We start from the raw sequence: 11,277 nt of genomic DNA, 5'->3' as shown, positions 1-11,277 counted from the left end.
TCTGGACAGCCTGGTCTGGTGGTTGGCGACCTTGCACATAGCAGGGGGTTGAAACTGGATGATCTTTGTGTCCTTTCCAACTCAGGCCATTCTATGATTCTATGATACTTCAACAGGACCTTAATTTACAGCCTCATCCTGAGCTGTTAATGCTCAAGCCTTGACTTACACACTGATGTATGGAATAATGAGGAGTTACAATAAGGAGGTGTCATGCTCTTTAAACATGTTAGTTCTTATTAACTTAACAAAAATCTGAAATTGTTTTCCTATTTGATTTTTTTTTATTAAAGCTGAAGTTAATTGTGTAGTAAATGATACCACTCATAAGCTCTTCACAATACATATCTCCTCTTGTCATCCAATCTTGTTTTGAATAGTTAAGTGAAAGTTCTCAATAAAATTTTACAAGGACATTTCTTCCTGCTGAATTTCATCATGTATTCTCTAATTTCCGAACTGAAACTAAGGAAATAGGTTTCAAAAAAAAGCCTCCCAAAACTCTGAAATTCTGTTGGCCTTCCACTAATACTGATGCTTTACATGTATTCTGAGTAACCACCAACACTGTCATTTAAGATATATAATTATTAAGAGATTATTTTCTTATTCTAATTTTGGCAATCAATAAAATAATGACTTCAAATTAAAAATACGATGACACTTACAGTGATATTCAGTAATGAAGTGCAAATGGTCTGAATATTGAGAGTGGTTTTATTTTACATTAGTTAATACTGCTTAAAAATGTCCTTTTTCACTATCACTCAAATGTGATAAGTGAAAATGTTCAACATTATTATGCAACATAAATGTTTTCAATAAATATTATACTGTTCAGCTAGATACTTATGCTCCATGGTGCACAAGCTAGAATGGAATTACAGAATAAAAAGACACGAAAACATAGCTCCAAAGTAGCTTATAGATTTAATTCTGCAAGTTCCATCTTTTGTTCAAGGAAAATATGGGAAACAAAAAATATCTAAGGGCTCTCCCTGAGAGGATTGATTTTTTTCTTTCAGTCTCATAATTTTATCTTAATTTGATTAAAAATTCAAAGTTTGTCTGTTTTAGTAGATGATGAAGATCAAATGCGGTAAACTTCTCTGGAAAACTTTTTCTTCTCAGTAATTTGACTCTACTGTCTTGTTCTATTTCATAATGACAAAGCGTAAGTAGTATCAAAAAGTGTGCCTGTAGATCTTGTAAAAATTAATCTTACTGTAATATCATACAACCTAAGGCTTCATTTTAGTAGTCTCTTTTTATATATATATAATATATATATATATAATATATATATATATATACACATACAAATTTTGAGGTCTGGAAATGTCCAAAAGAACTTACTGCTAATTCTGAAAATCCAGGGATGTCAATGGATTATAAAGTTTTTCTAAAATTCTTAAATCACAAGCTTTAACAAACCCTAATAATTTATTAATTCCTGAAAATCAATCAGTTCTCATCAACTAATTTTTTTTCTTAGCACAGTTGCCAGGAGATGTGGTTATGGTCAATTTCTTCAATAATACAAGATAAGACAGTCAACAGCCAAATTGTTTTCTCAGACCAAGGACGTTTTTAACTTCTTAAGCTCTTATTTTTGTCTGGAAAGTAGGTTAGCAACACTTTAAAACACATACCTTATTAAACCAGAGAGAAGGAAGCTGGGAGGAACAATATTTTAGTTCAGTGATTAGGGATGTCATGCCCGAGGGACAAAAAAATAATCTCTTTTCTATTACTATTCACAGAACTAGCCCTTTATTTCATCCACTAACTTTCTAGTATTTCACTTCCAAAAAGACCTGGCCAATTTTCCAGATACAGTAAAGCATGGAAACTCAAGCCTCTCAATTCATTTAATCTCCATATCTTCAACTGTTTTATTTCTAGCTTGTCTTGAGAATCTTCAAAAGTATTTAATCCAAATGTTAATTCATTTAATGCCTAGGAAATAATAATAATAAATGTTCTAGACAGTAGTAGAAGAGCTGTACATGAATTACTTTGTCATTGAAAATATTTCTGCAGTGTGGGGTTGCTGTCAGTGGAGTAGTTCTGAGGACAAAACCTTCATTAGGGAAATGAGGGAAGAAGAGATCATTTAATTTGGGAGAAAGTAAGTCTTTTTTTGCTCATCTTTGACTATGATGGTGGTGAATTCAGCTCCTTCTGTAGAAGAAAAATATTACTCCCATTAGTTGCATTAGTTGTGGTGGAATGTAGATGACACTGCAATTGCATTACATTTCAAAAATACTTTTTGTAATTCTGTAATCAATATTGAAAACCTCTTGTCATAAGAAGAGTGCACACTTTATTGAAAAATATTATATATATAAACCATTGGTTTTCTATACTTAGATTTTGAAAGGTGCTGATATTTACTTCCTGGGATTTTTGGCTTGCTTAATATTTAGAAAGCAATTATTCCAGAATGGGTTTGAAAACAACTGTCAGCATTAATTCTTATTGATACAATCTTCAAACAGGATACACTGGCAAGAGAGGACAAAGTATGTGAATAATGACTATTACATGGTGGACTTTTCTCACTGTGTTCTAATACTGAATTTGATTTATAATGTACTGTTAGTTTGAATCTGAGACACCCAAACCACTCACTTTGATCTATTGATTTTTTTTTTCAAATAATACATTACATTATTTATCCTAATACTCTTCCTGAGAGTGTTTCTCTTCACTGTACACAAAATGTGACACGCTGATTTGAAGCATTGCTAGCAGCTGATAAAATAGACTAGCTGATATTAAAGAATACCAGTTTCTGAAATGCTATTCATTTCAGAAACTTGGTGCCAATTGGCACATCAGTTATTTTCAATTTATCCTCAAGGATAAATGGCTTTGCAACAGAGGTCCATGAAAAGCCGAATGACTTATTCAGTTCATGAGAATACCAAACCACACAGCCTGGTCAGTTCCCTTCAAAGTTCATTTTCAAGCCAATATCCTCAACTGCATCCAGTCTCATCCTGTTGAAGAGAATACTGTGAGTCTTTTATCATGCCTATAATGGTCATACATATCCTGCTATTGTTGATGAGAGATCGAGACATGCACATAGGTGTGATTTGAGATTTACAAATCAGGGCAAAAGATTTTAGGGAAATTTCTTCCCTTTTTGACAATGCTTTACTCAGTTGGGAATGAAATCTATACTCTTCAATGTGGTAACACTGAAGGAAGAACTATTGGTATTACTGCAATGAAACAAGCAGATGTTATCATTATCCATGGCACAAAACTATTGGTGAAAGTTAAATTATTTTCCATTTTTAAACAAAGAAAAATTTGTGGTTTTATTAGTAAAGGCTGAAATTCAAAGGCAGCATTATGTCATTGTTTTAGCAGTGCTATTCAGTTCAGATTTAGTTCAATCTGCATGCAACAGTACTATCTCAAAGATTTTCATCTTCATAGTTTATATATAAAATTTGGCATATAGAATGTACTATTTGTTCCAATTTGAACTTGTAAAATTTAGAGGAGACACATCTTAAACAAAGTGTAAATGTAGATTAGAATTAGATTCTCTCCTGTCACAGAAATGAAGTGATTAATTCAAATGATTTCAATAAAATAGAATATAATAATTTCTACTTATATATCTTTACATTTAAGATGAAACATTGCAGGGTTTGTACTATATAGATATACTATAGAAGAAGACACCTTTGGATCTTTCATACAAAGTTCTAGCGTAGTCCTGAAATAGTACTTTACAGTACATAGTATAATATACACAACCTTCAGATTAACCGGTGGGGTGTGCTGAACTAGTTGAGAAAAGTGAAAACTTAAAATCTCAACACAGAATTCATGATCTGGTTCGCAGCTCTGTCATCTTCTGAACCACATTAAATAAAATTGCATGAGAAACAACACACATGCCATGTATGTGATCAAGATCAGCAAAAGAAATGCACAGCTCTCTTTTCCAAATATTTATATTGGTCTTAAAAATTGTGGGGAATTCTTATTTATGCTAAAATGTAATTTAGCACATTTCATAGGAAAGTTTGGAAGGCGCCTGAAAGGAGAAGACTGAAGAGATATTCTTACAGTGGGCATCAAGGTATTGGAAGAGAGAAACTATGACGATTAGCCATGGGACTGCATATCTGAAACCACACTGAACTTAAACTCAGAAAAATGCAGCTCATTTGTGTTGAAATGTAGTTCTGAAGATAGAAATTTTACATTTACAACCCAATCTCTAATTCTTAAAAAACAAAAACAAAAACAAAACAAAACACATACACACAAAACAAAACAAAACAAAACAAAAAAACCAAGCACGAGAGAAAAAAAAACAAAAACATGCTTGGTGAGTAGGAATCACTAGATGACTCTTCCAAATAATTTGTCTGCAAGGGCTAGCTGGCATCTGGCATTCTCCTTGGATTTCACCACACTTTGACATGTCTATAACTAATTGAAAAGGGTTTGTACAAATTGTTTGTTGTGGTTTTCTTTCCTTTGCTGAAAATAAATGATAAATTGCCACTTCGGGGTATAATATTTCTAAGACCATTTTGTAGAGAAAATCTTGCTAAAGTGTCAGTAATCAGAAACATAAATAAAACCTAACATAAATCTGGATGAATGAAATACTCTTACATTTTTAGGATCTCTGTTCCCCAAGTTTTTGACGCGCATATGAAAAACAAGATATGCATACTCTCAGCAAGATCAACAAGCCTACACAAACTTAATAGTTTTTGCTGGATCAGAGAGTAAATTACCATAGGTAGGCAAAATGAAGTGTGTGATAGTCACCTAAAAACTTCAGGAAGCTGCTTACCAGTGCAGATAGATTAAGCATTAATCATTTATTAAGTTGTAGAAGTTTGCTTTAAAATAACAGACCTAAAATTGACCTTATTGCTTATTTCTAAAAGTTACAGAAATAATCATGCAACCTCTGCAGTGTTGCACGTTCCTGCTAGATGCCGGTACAATATTTTTAAAAGTATGACCACAGTCAATGACCTCCCTCCAAAGTTTGAATTGATTATCTTGTATAAGCAAGATAAATAATCTTGTGCAGAATAAGATTTTTATTTTTGTCATTGAATGTTCTCTGTGATTTATGACTGAAAGTGAGGTGACCTGTATGACTACATTCACTTTCATGGTTTCACAAAAAAGATCACTTTTTATCTGAATGATCATCGATCAAAGCATTGTATGATAAAAGGTGAAGAACACTTAGTTTAAATAGCACAGCCAAACTGTTGATTAGATGCCTAGCACACACACACAAAGGAGACTTATTTGCTGATGTGTTTGCCCTGTTGGGAACAGGATCAAGGAGCCACACAGATTTCCTCAGGAAAGATAAACACTTTAGATTTCAATGTAGTCTGTCCCACAGAACTGAAACTAGTGGGGTCTCATTTAAGGAGAGAGAAATATATGAATTGTAATCATAACAGAATTCAGAATTCAGAAAACAGATGGTAAAGCTATTGCCAGGTTATTTTCCTTAAATTAAAGACAGCTAGTCCTGCTCTAACTTTTGCCGTCTACAGAACTCTTTGCCTTGATTCCAGGGGCTGCCGATCCCCCAGTGCAATGTCCAGTACACAGTCCTCACAAAATGTAGCTTGTATGGCTTACATATTTTAACAATGCTCAGTCTTGAGATTCATCAGCACTTCCATTTTCCATCTTTAGAACTTAAAATAATGAATTTCTACTGTTTTCTGAGATAATGGCTGTTCAGTCAACATTTCTAAAAGGGCAGTGTATGGAGTGATACTCAGTATAATATTTCAAAACAAAAGCAGCATAGATAGCTCTGTTAGTGTAAGTAGTCAAGTTTTTGCGTGCAAAATGGATGGGCCCACACATTTTAAAGACATAATTATATAAAATACTCTAGTATGATGAACAGTGAAAATAGTGACTTTTTAGAATTCTGTATTCTTAAGTGTTAAACTTAACATCTGAACTCTAAAAGGCAAAATAGAAATGTAATGAATATTTTTTCTCTTTGAAAGACATTTTCCACAGTTTATGGGTATTGCTAGAATTCCATAATTGCTATTTGTATTATTTTTCTTACAATTTTCTTCCAGCAGTATAGGTTCCATGTTCTTCCCCCTCCTGTTTCCATGTGTTAGGCAAAGATATTTCATGACTCAATCAGCATTAGCAACTGAATAAGCCTTTGAGTGTACTGAGAAAAATGAAGAGATGGTAACAGCCACATTTCTCAGCAGTAGAAAAAGTGCTTCTGTAGCATTCACTGGCATAGCTGAGCATATGCTCTGCATGGTTCTTCAGTCATCTGCTTGGAGTGGGCAGCAGCGTTGAGGAAAAGACAATCTGTCTCTCTGTTAATGAAAAAGTATCTCTACAAAATAGAGTTGATTAGCCCAATGGTAAACTGTTCAGTAAATTAGAAACTGAGAAATGATAAAAGCTTGTAAAAAATTTACCTTTTCTGCCTCAGGAGCTCAGATATTTATGATATATGAAACACAAATATGGTAAGACTTGTAATACTAGAAGACAGGTTACAGGAAATACAAAATATTTTTAACTATATAAATGTGAAAAATTTGCCAAGTTATTTAACTTCCTCTCGAGGATAGCATTACCTTTTTGTAACGTTCAGTTAAAAAAGTTCAGTAGAGGGATGCACAAACAAGCTTTAAAAGAGATACCATAGGAAATGGAATAAGTTTAAAAGTGCTAGCATGTAAGGTAGCTGCTTTTATTTCTCATCTTAGTATCTTCTCTCACATGGAGCTCCATGCTGCTGCTGCTAGACTGTTTCAAATAAATAAGCTCAACTGTGCAGACAGCTTGACTATCTCTGTACTTCTCTGCTGGCTCGGGGCAGGCATATTCCATATACAGACCTGAAACTGCAGGTGGCTGAGCCAGTGAAAGTGAAGGTCCAACTCAGCAGTCTTACCATTTTCTTTCTTCCTTTTCCTTTTACTGGAGAATGTGCTGCTGGCATTTTATCTGGCAACAATGGTGACAATATATTTACACTGCAAATGGGAATAACACCTCCTGCTTTTATTAAGACCATACAACAGTGAAATCAATTTGAACTGCTTTAAAGAAATGAGGCAGAAATTTTTTTTTTTCAGCTGCATAAAAACAGATTTCATATTGTGTATTTTTCATGTGCCAGAAATCTGCCTTTGGCTGAATTTTAGCAGATGGACAAAACAGTTCAGATATTTTTGTAAAAAGGGTTAGATGAAACAAAGTATGTTCTTCTTACATCCAGTTGTAGTATTTTTTCTACAGTTTCCAGAACAGACAAGATTTTTCAGAAAATTTTAATATTTGCTGGTGTCTTTTGGGTAGGAATTAAGCCCTAATTGGTCTTCTATATTCAATTTATTTCCAGGTGGAGTCCAGATTAAGGAATGGAAGTCTCTAAATTCATTGTAAACACTCATGAAATCAATTAGAAAAATGTTTCTTTTCCCCATCTAGCACCAAATCTATGGAGAAACTCCCTCCTCTGTTAGCTGCAGAGGTTTGGTGATGAGCCTAGATGTTCTAGAACTGCAAATTCTGCAAATTGCAAATATAACTGAAATATAACTGGCAGAGAGAAAGGAAAAGTATTTACTTGGGGGTGGATGGAGGTTGCGGGGGGGGGGAGGGGGAGGGAAGAGTTAGGAACACATACTAACAAAACATTATTGTCATTCATGAACTGTAAAATAAAGGAGTTCCTAAAGTAATATCTCCCATCCTACTGTGTTTTTGTTTTTGTTTTTCAGTGGAAAGCTTGTTACAGTTTTCAAATTACAAAGGAATAGAGTTTACCCAAATACATAATTCCCAAACACATTCTCACTGATGAAATCTTAATGGTTAATACATGTTAGCTTGTGTACTTTAATCACAGACAATTTTTAAAACTTATGTACTAGTAAATAAATGTCTACACTATGCTCACCCCAACACCAAAGAAAATAATTGGACATATTCTAAAGTAAAGGCTTATAAATGATAGTATAGCAATATTGTAAAGAATTATGTACTGCTTTCTGGGATTCTCAGAAGCCATGGTTTTGGCAAATTGCACAATGCTCTGGGAAGTATATCTTTCATGCAATCATAGATAACAGTGACAGAAGGGTCTTAAAAATTCTATTTAGTGAAACTCTGAATGCAAAATATAAATTACAATATAATTTTCACTTTACCTTTCAAGACATGGAACATCAAATAATTTTTAGACTGAAAAAAAAAGGACAATGGGAACTTTTTGGCAAGTTATATTGAAAGTGTTCAAATGCAAAAGAAGGAAAAAGAAGAATGATTACTGAGTAGCCAATACTAAGATACAAATCTTAGTTACAAATCTATACAAGCCACTGAAAATACAAGATCAAAGAATGAAAGTTACCAATACACTATCTTACAGAACATCAGCTGGGGAGGGATTCTTCACACAACCGTTGCATAAACAATGCACTACTACATCACCTATAAGACAACAGAAGATGCTGAGATTCTGGTTTTGTTATTAATATTTAACTTCATCAGTTAATCAGTAATCATACAAGAATAAAAGCCTTCATCTTTAGTGGACAATAAATAAGAACAAAACTGGAAGAATCTACTATAGCTCTTGACTGTTGATATTTTTCAAAGACTGTAGTAAATGTAAGCCCCAAATTCCAAACTAACCATAACTCAGCTGAAAAACCATACATAAATTAATACATTTTGCACACAGTTATTAACACATTTCAGAGAAAGTAAATTTTAGACAGAGAGCTTTCCAGCCCTTTTTTCTACTGCTACAGACCAATCAGTTTTACTCATTCTTCTGCTTATGAGGTTCGAATTTTCAGCTTGCAATATTGTACTCTTAAATTTCATGTCTTGACAAAAAAAAAAAATGACATTGTATCATCGAAGATCAAAATCATCTACCCTTTTCAATGCACTACTGTCATGGAAGGCTGTTGTGCTTTTCAGTGCTATTACAAAAGCGCAAGATAAGAGAAATCTCCATCAACAAGGCATCATGTTTCCTATGTTTATCTGTGACTGCTGCATATGGCATGTAGCTTCTTTCAAGTTTTTAAAATCCTTGGGAATATTTTTTGTCTTCAATCAAAACTCTTCCAGAGTCAAGTAGTATCTTGCCATTTTGAAAGATCGCATCTTACATAGATCACTAAAGTACTGATTTAATCCATTTTCAATTTTTAAAATCTTTTTAATAATCTCTTTCTTCTTCTGATGTTCAAACCTTACTTGGTAGCTCTGATATAATACTTTTTAATCCCTAAGTAAAATGTATTTGTAATATTTCCCCACAATTTTTCAGTTAAGGTTTGAAGATAAATATATATTCTTCCAAGTTTTCCATATTTTTATGTTATATAATCTTATTGTCAAGTGAGCAAAGGCCACCGTTGATGAATCTGCTGACTCCATACCAAAAGAAACAAATTCGTTTTTAAAATGCCTTCTAGTTTTCACTAGAACAAGTAAAATGCTACAGAAAGACTGCCAGTATAGTGTTTCTGCTTATTTGCAGTTGATCTTTGCCTGAGGTACTCCATATTTCCCGCAGGTAAACAGAGAAAGATACTAAAATGTGTGCAACGATTTGCCCTGTTTTGTGCTAAACATCTATTTGTATCTCTGTTAATTCACAATAACAAAGGTTAGCTGGCAATTATCCAATGCCTCTCACAAATAAGTGTTTAACACTTTGAGGGAAAGTCACTTGGCTGAAGACACTCATTAAAATGAAAAACTAAAAAATGCGTTATTAAATATAAGGTAACAGGAAAGAAATACTGAAGGTGCCTTCCTTCACTGAGGCTTTGTCCATGCTTGTCTTACTCTATTGTTGAGGATACTTGTTGTGTCTATTCCTTATTACACAAGAATATTACTTTTCTGTATTTATTTCAAGTACTTTCACTTGAAAGTAGGAAAAGATAAGCTATTAATATCTTTTTCTGCTATCATTACAGACACTGCATGCTACCGCCTTTCCTTTATTTTTCAGTTGTCACCACTATTTCAGTTACAGTGATACTACTGCCAGCATTAAATTTTGAATTCCTAGAAAATGATTTCAATGTAGTGCTTAGGAGCCTCTGTACACTTACTGTTCCTAGTGTTTCTACCACAACAGCCCTGAGGAAATGACTTATTTAAGTTACTCAGTTCAGAAAGTTTGACAGCCTTTCTTTTCCAGAAGACTCAACCTTTCCACAGTCATGCATGGCTCCTTACTGTTCTACGCAGACTTGTGTGTGAAGCTCCCACAGGCAAAGAATTCACATTCAATAGTTTATTTATTATGCACTGCAAAGGCTGCTTGCATTCTCTCAACACAAGATTTACTAGCCATAGACACCTGTCATGAACTGACAGTCCTTTTATTCTCATAAATCAATTTCTCATCTGCTATCAAAACAATTTCAGGCTGTATATGTAAGGGCATGTGTCTTTTTCCAAATAATGGCTTATTTATACTGCAATTTTCATATTTCTCTTTAATGAAGGGACACTTTAATGAAAGGCCTACAAGTACAATTCTGTCACAGCAGTTTACTTTCTCACGTATTGCTAGTATAGCTGGAAAGGCAAAAACAATACTAGAGGCAACACTTTACAGTTACCATTTCATCTATTTTCCTACTAGAAGTCAAAGAGTATGGAATCTGCTTCCAAACCCAAACAGCCTGTGACTGCAGTGGCAGTACTTCCCTCCAAGTACTGATGTTAATTATAGGGCCTTACATTTGCTCAGCTGTGCACGTTGTACTGTTTGCCTCTGCCAGTTGCGCTAGTTTATTCCTCTGCAGTAGAGAATGCCTTTAGCTGCAAGAACGTTGCAGGAACAGAACGTCTGGCAGCAAAAACTGGAGCAATCATTCCTGAGTTGCAGTGCTTAATGTCACCATTTATCCTGCATCTCTAAGGCAGAGCAGTCAAAAGGAAGTAATGCTGCATGGTCTTCTAACTACGTGTTTGTAATTGGATGCACCTACTACAAATAGAACTAGCTTTGAGTAACGCTAAGTATCTTTGAAAAGTGGGTGCATAAATGAGTACCTCAAAGACAGCAAGTCAGGTATAGCTCGAGATTAACGTCTGGACTGTCTCTGGACTAGTCTGGATTCCTTTTTACTTACTGGTAAAAAAGAATCTTTAAATCAACATTGCAAGTATTTAAATACTCACTGTTTTTTCCCAGTACTCATTAAAAGAAAAAAGAAAAAA

General features: G+C 34.0%; 1 protein-coding gene across 1 annotated transcript in view; it reads left to right on the top strand.

The window, feature by feature from the left end:
• Nucleotides 1-11,277, top strand: part of LOC109363904 (potassium/sodium hyperpolarization-activated cyclic nucleotide-gated channel 1) — a 194,744-nt gene that overhangs the window by 81,810 nt on the left and 101,657 nt on the right. The gene's annotated exons all lie outside the window — the stretch shown is intronic.

Source organism: Meleagris gallopavo, chromosome Z, assembly GCF_000146605.3.
Source record: "Meleagris gallopavo isolate NT-WF06-2002-E0010 breed Aviagen turkey brand Nicholas breeding stock chromosome Z, Turkey_5.1, whole genome shotgun sequence".
In the NCBI taxonomy this organism is placed as follows: domain Eukaryota; kingdom Metazoa; phylum Chordata; class Aves; order Galliformes; family Phasianidae; genus Meleagris; species Meleagris gallopavo.
Note: the sequence above shows the minus strand (reverse complement) of the source record. Positions and strands in the feature narration are given on the sequence as shown.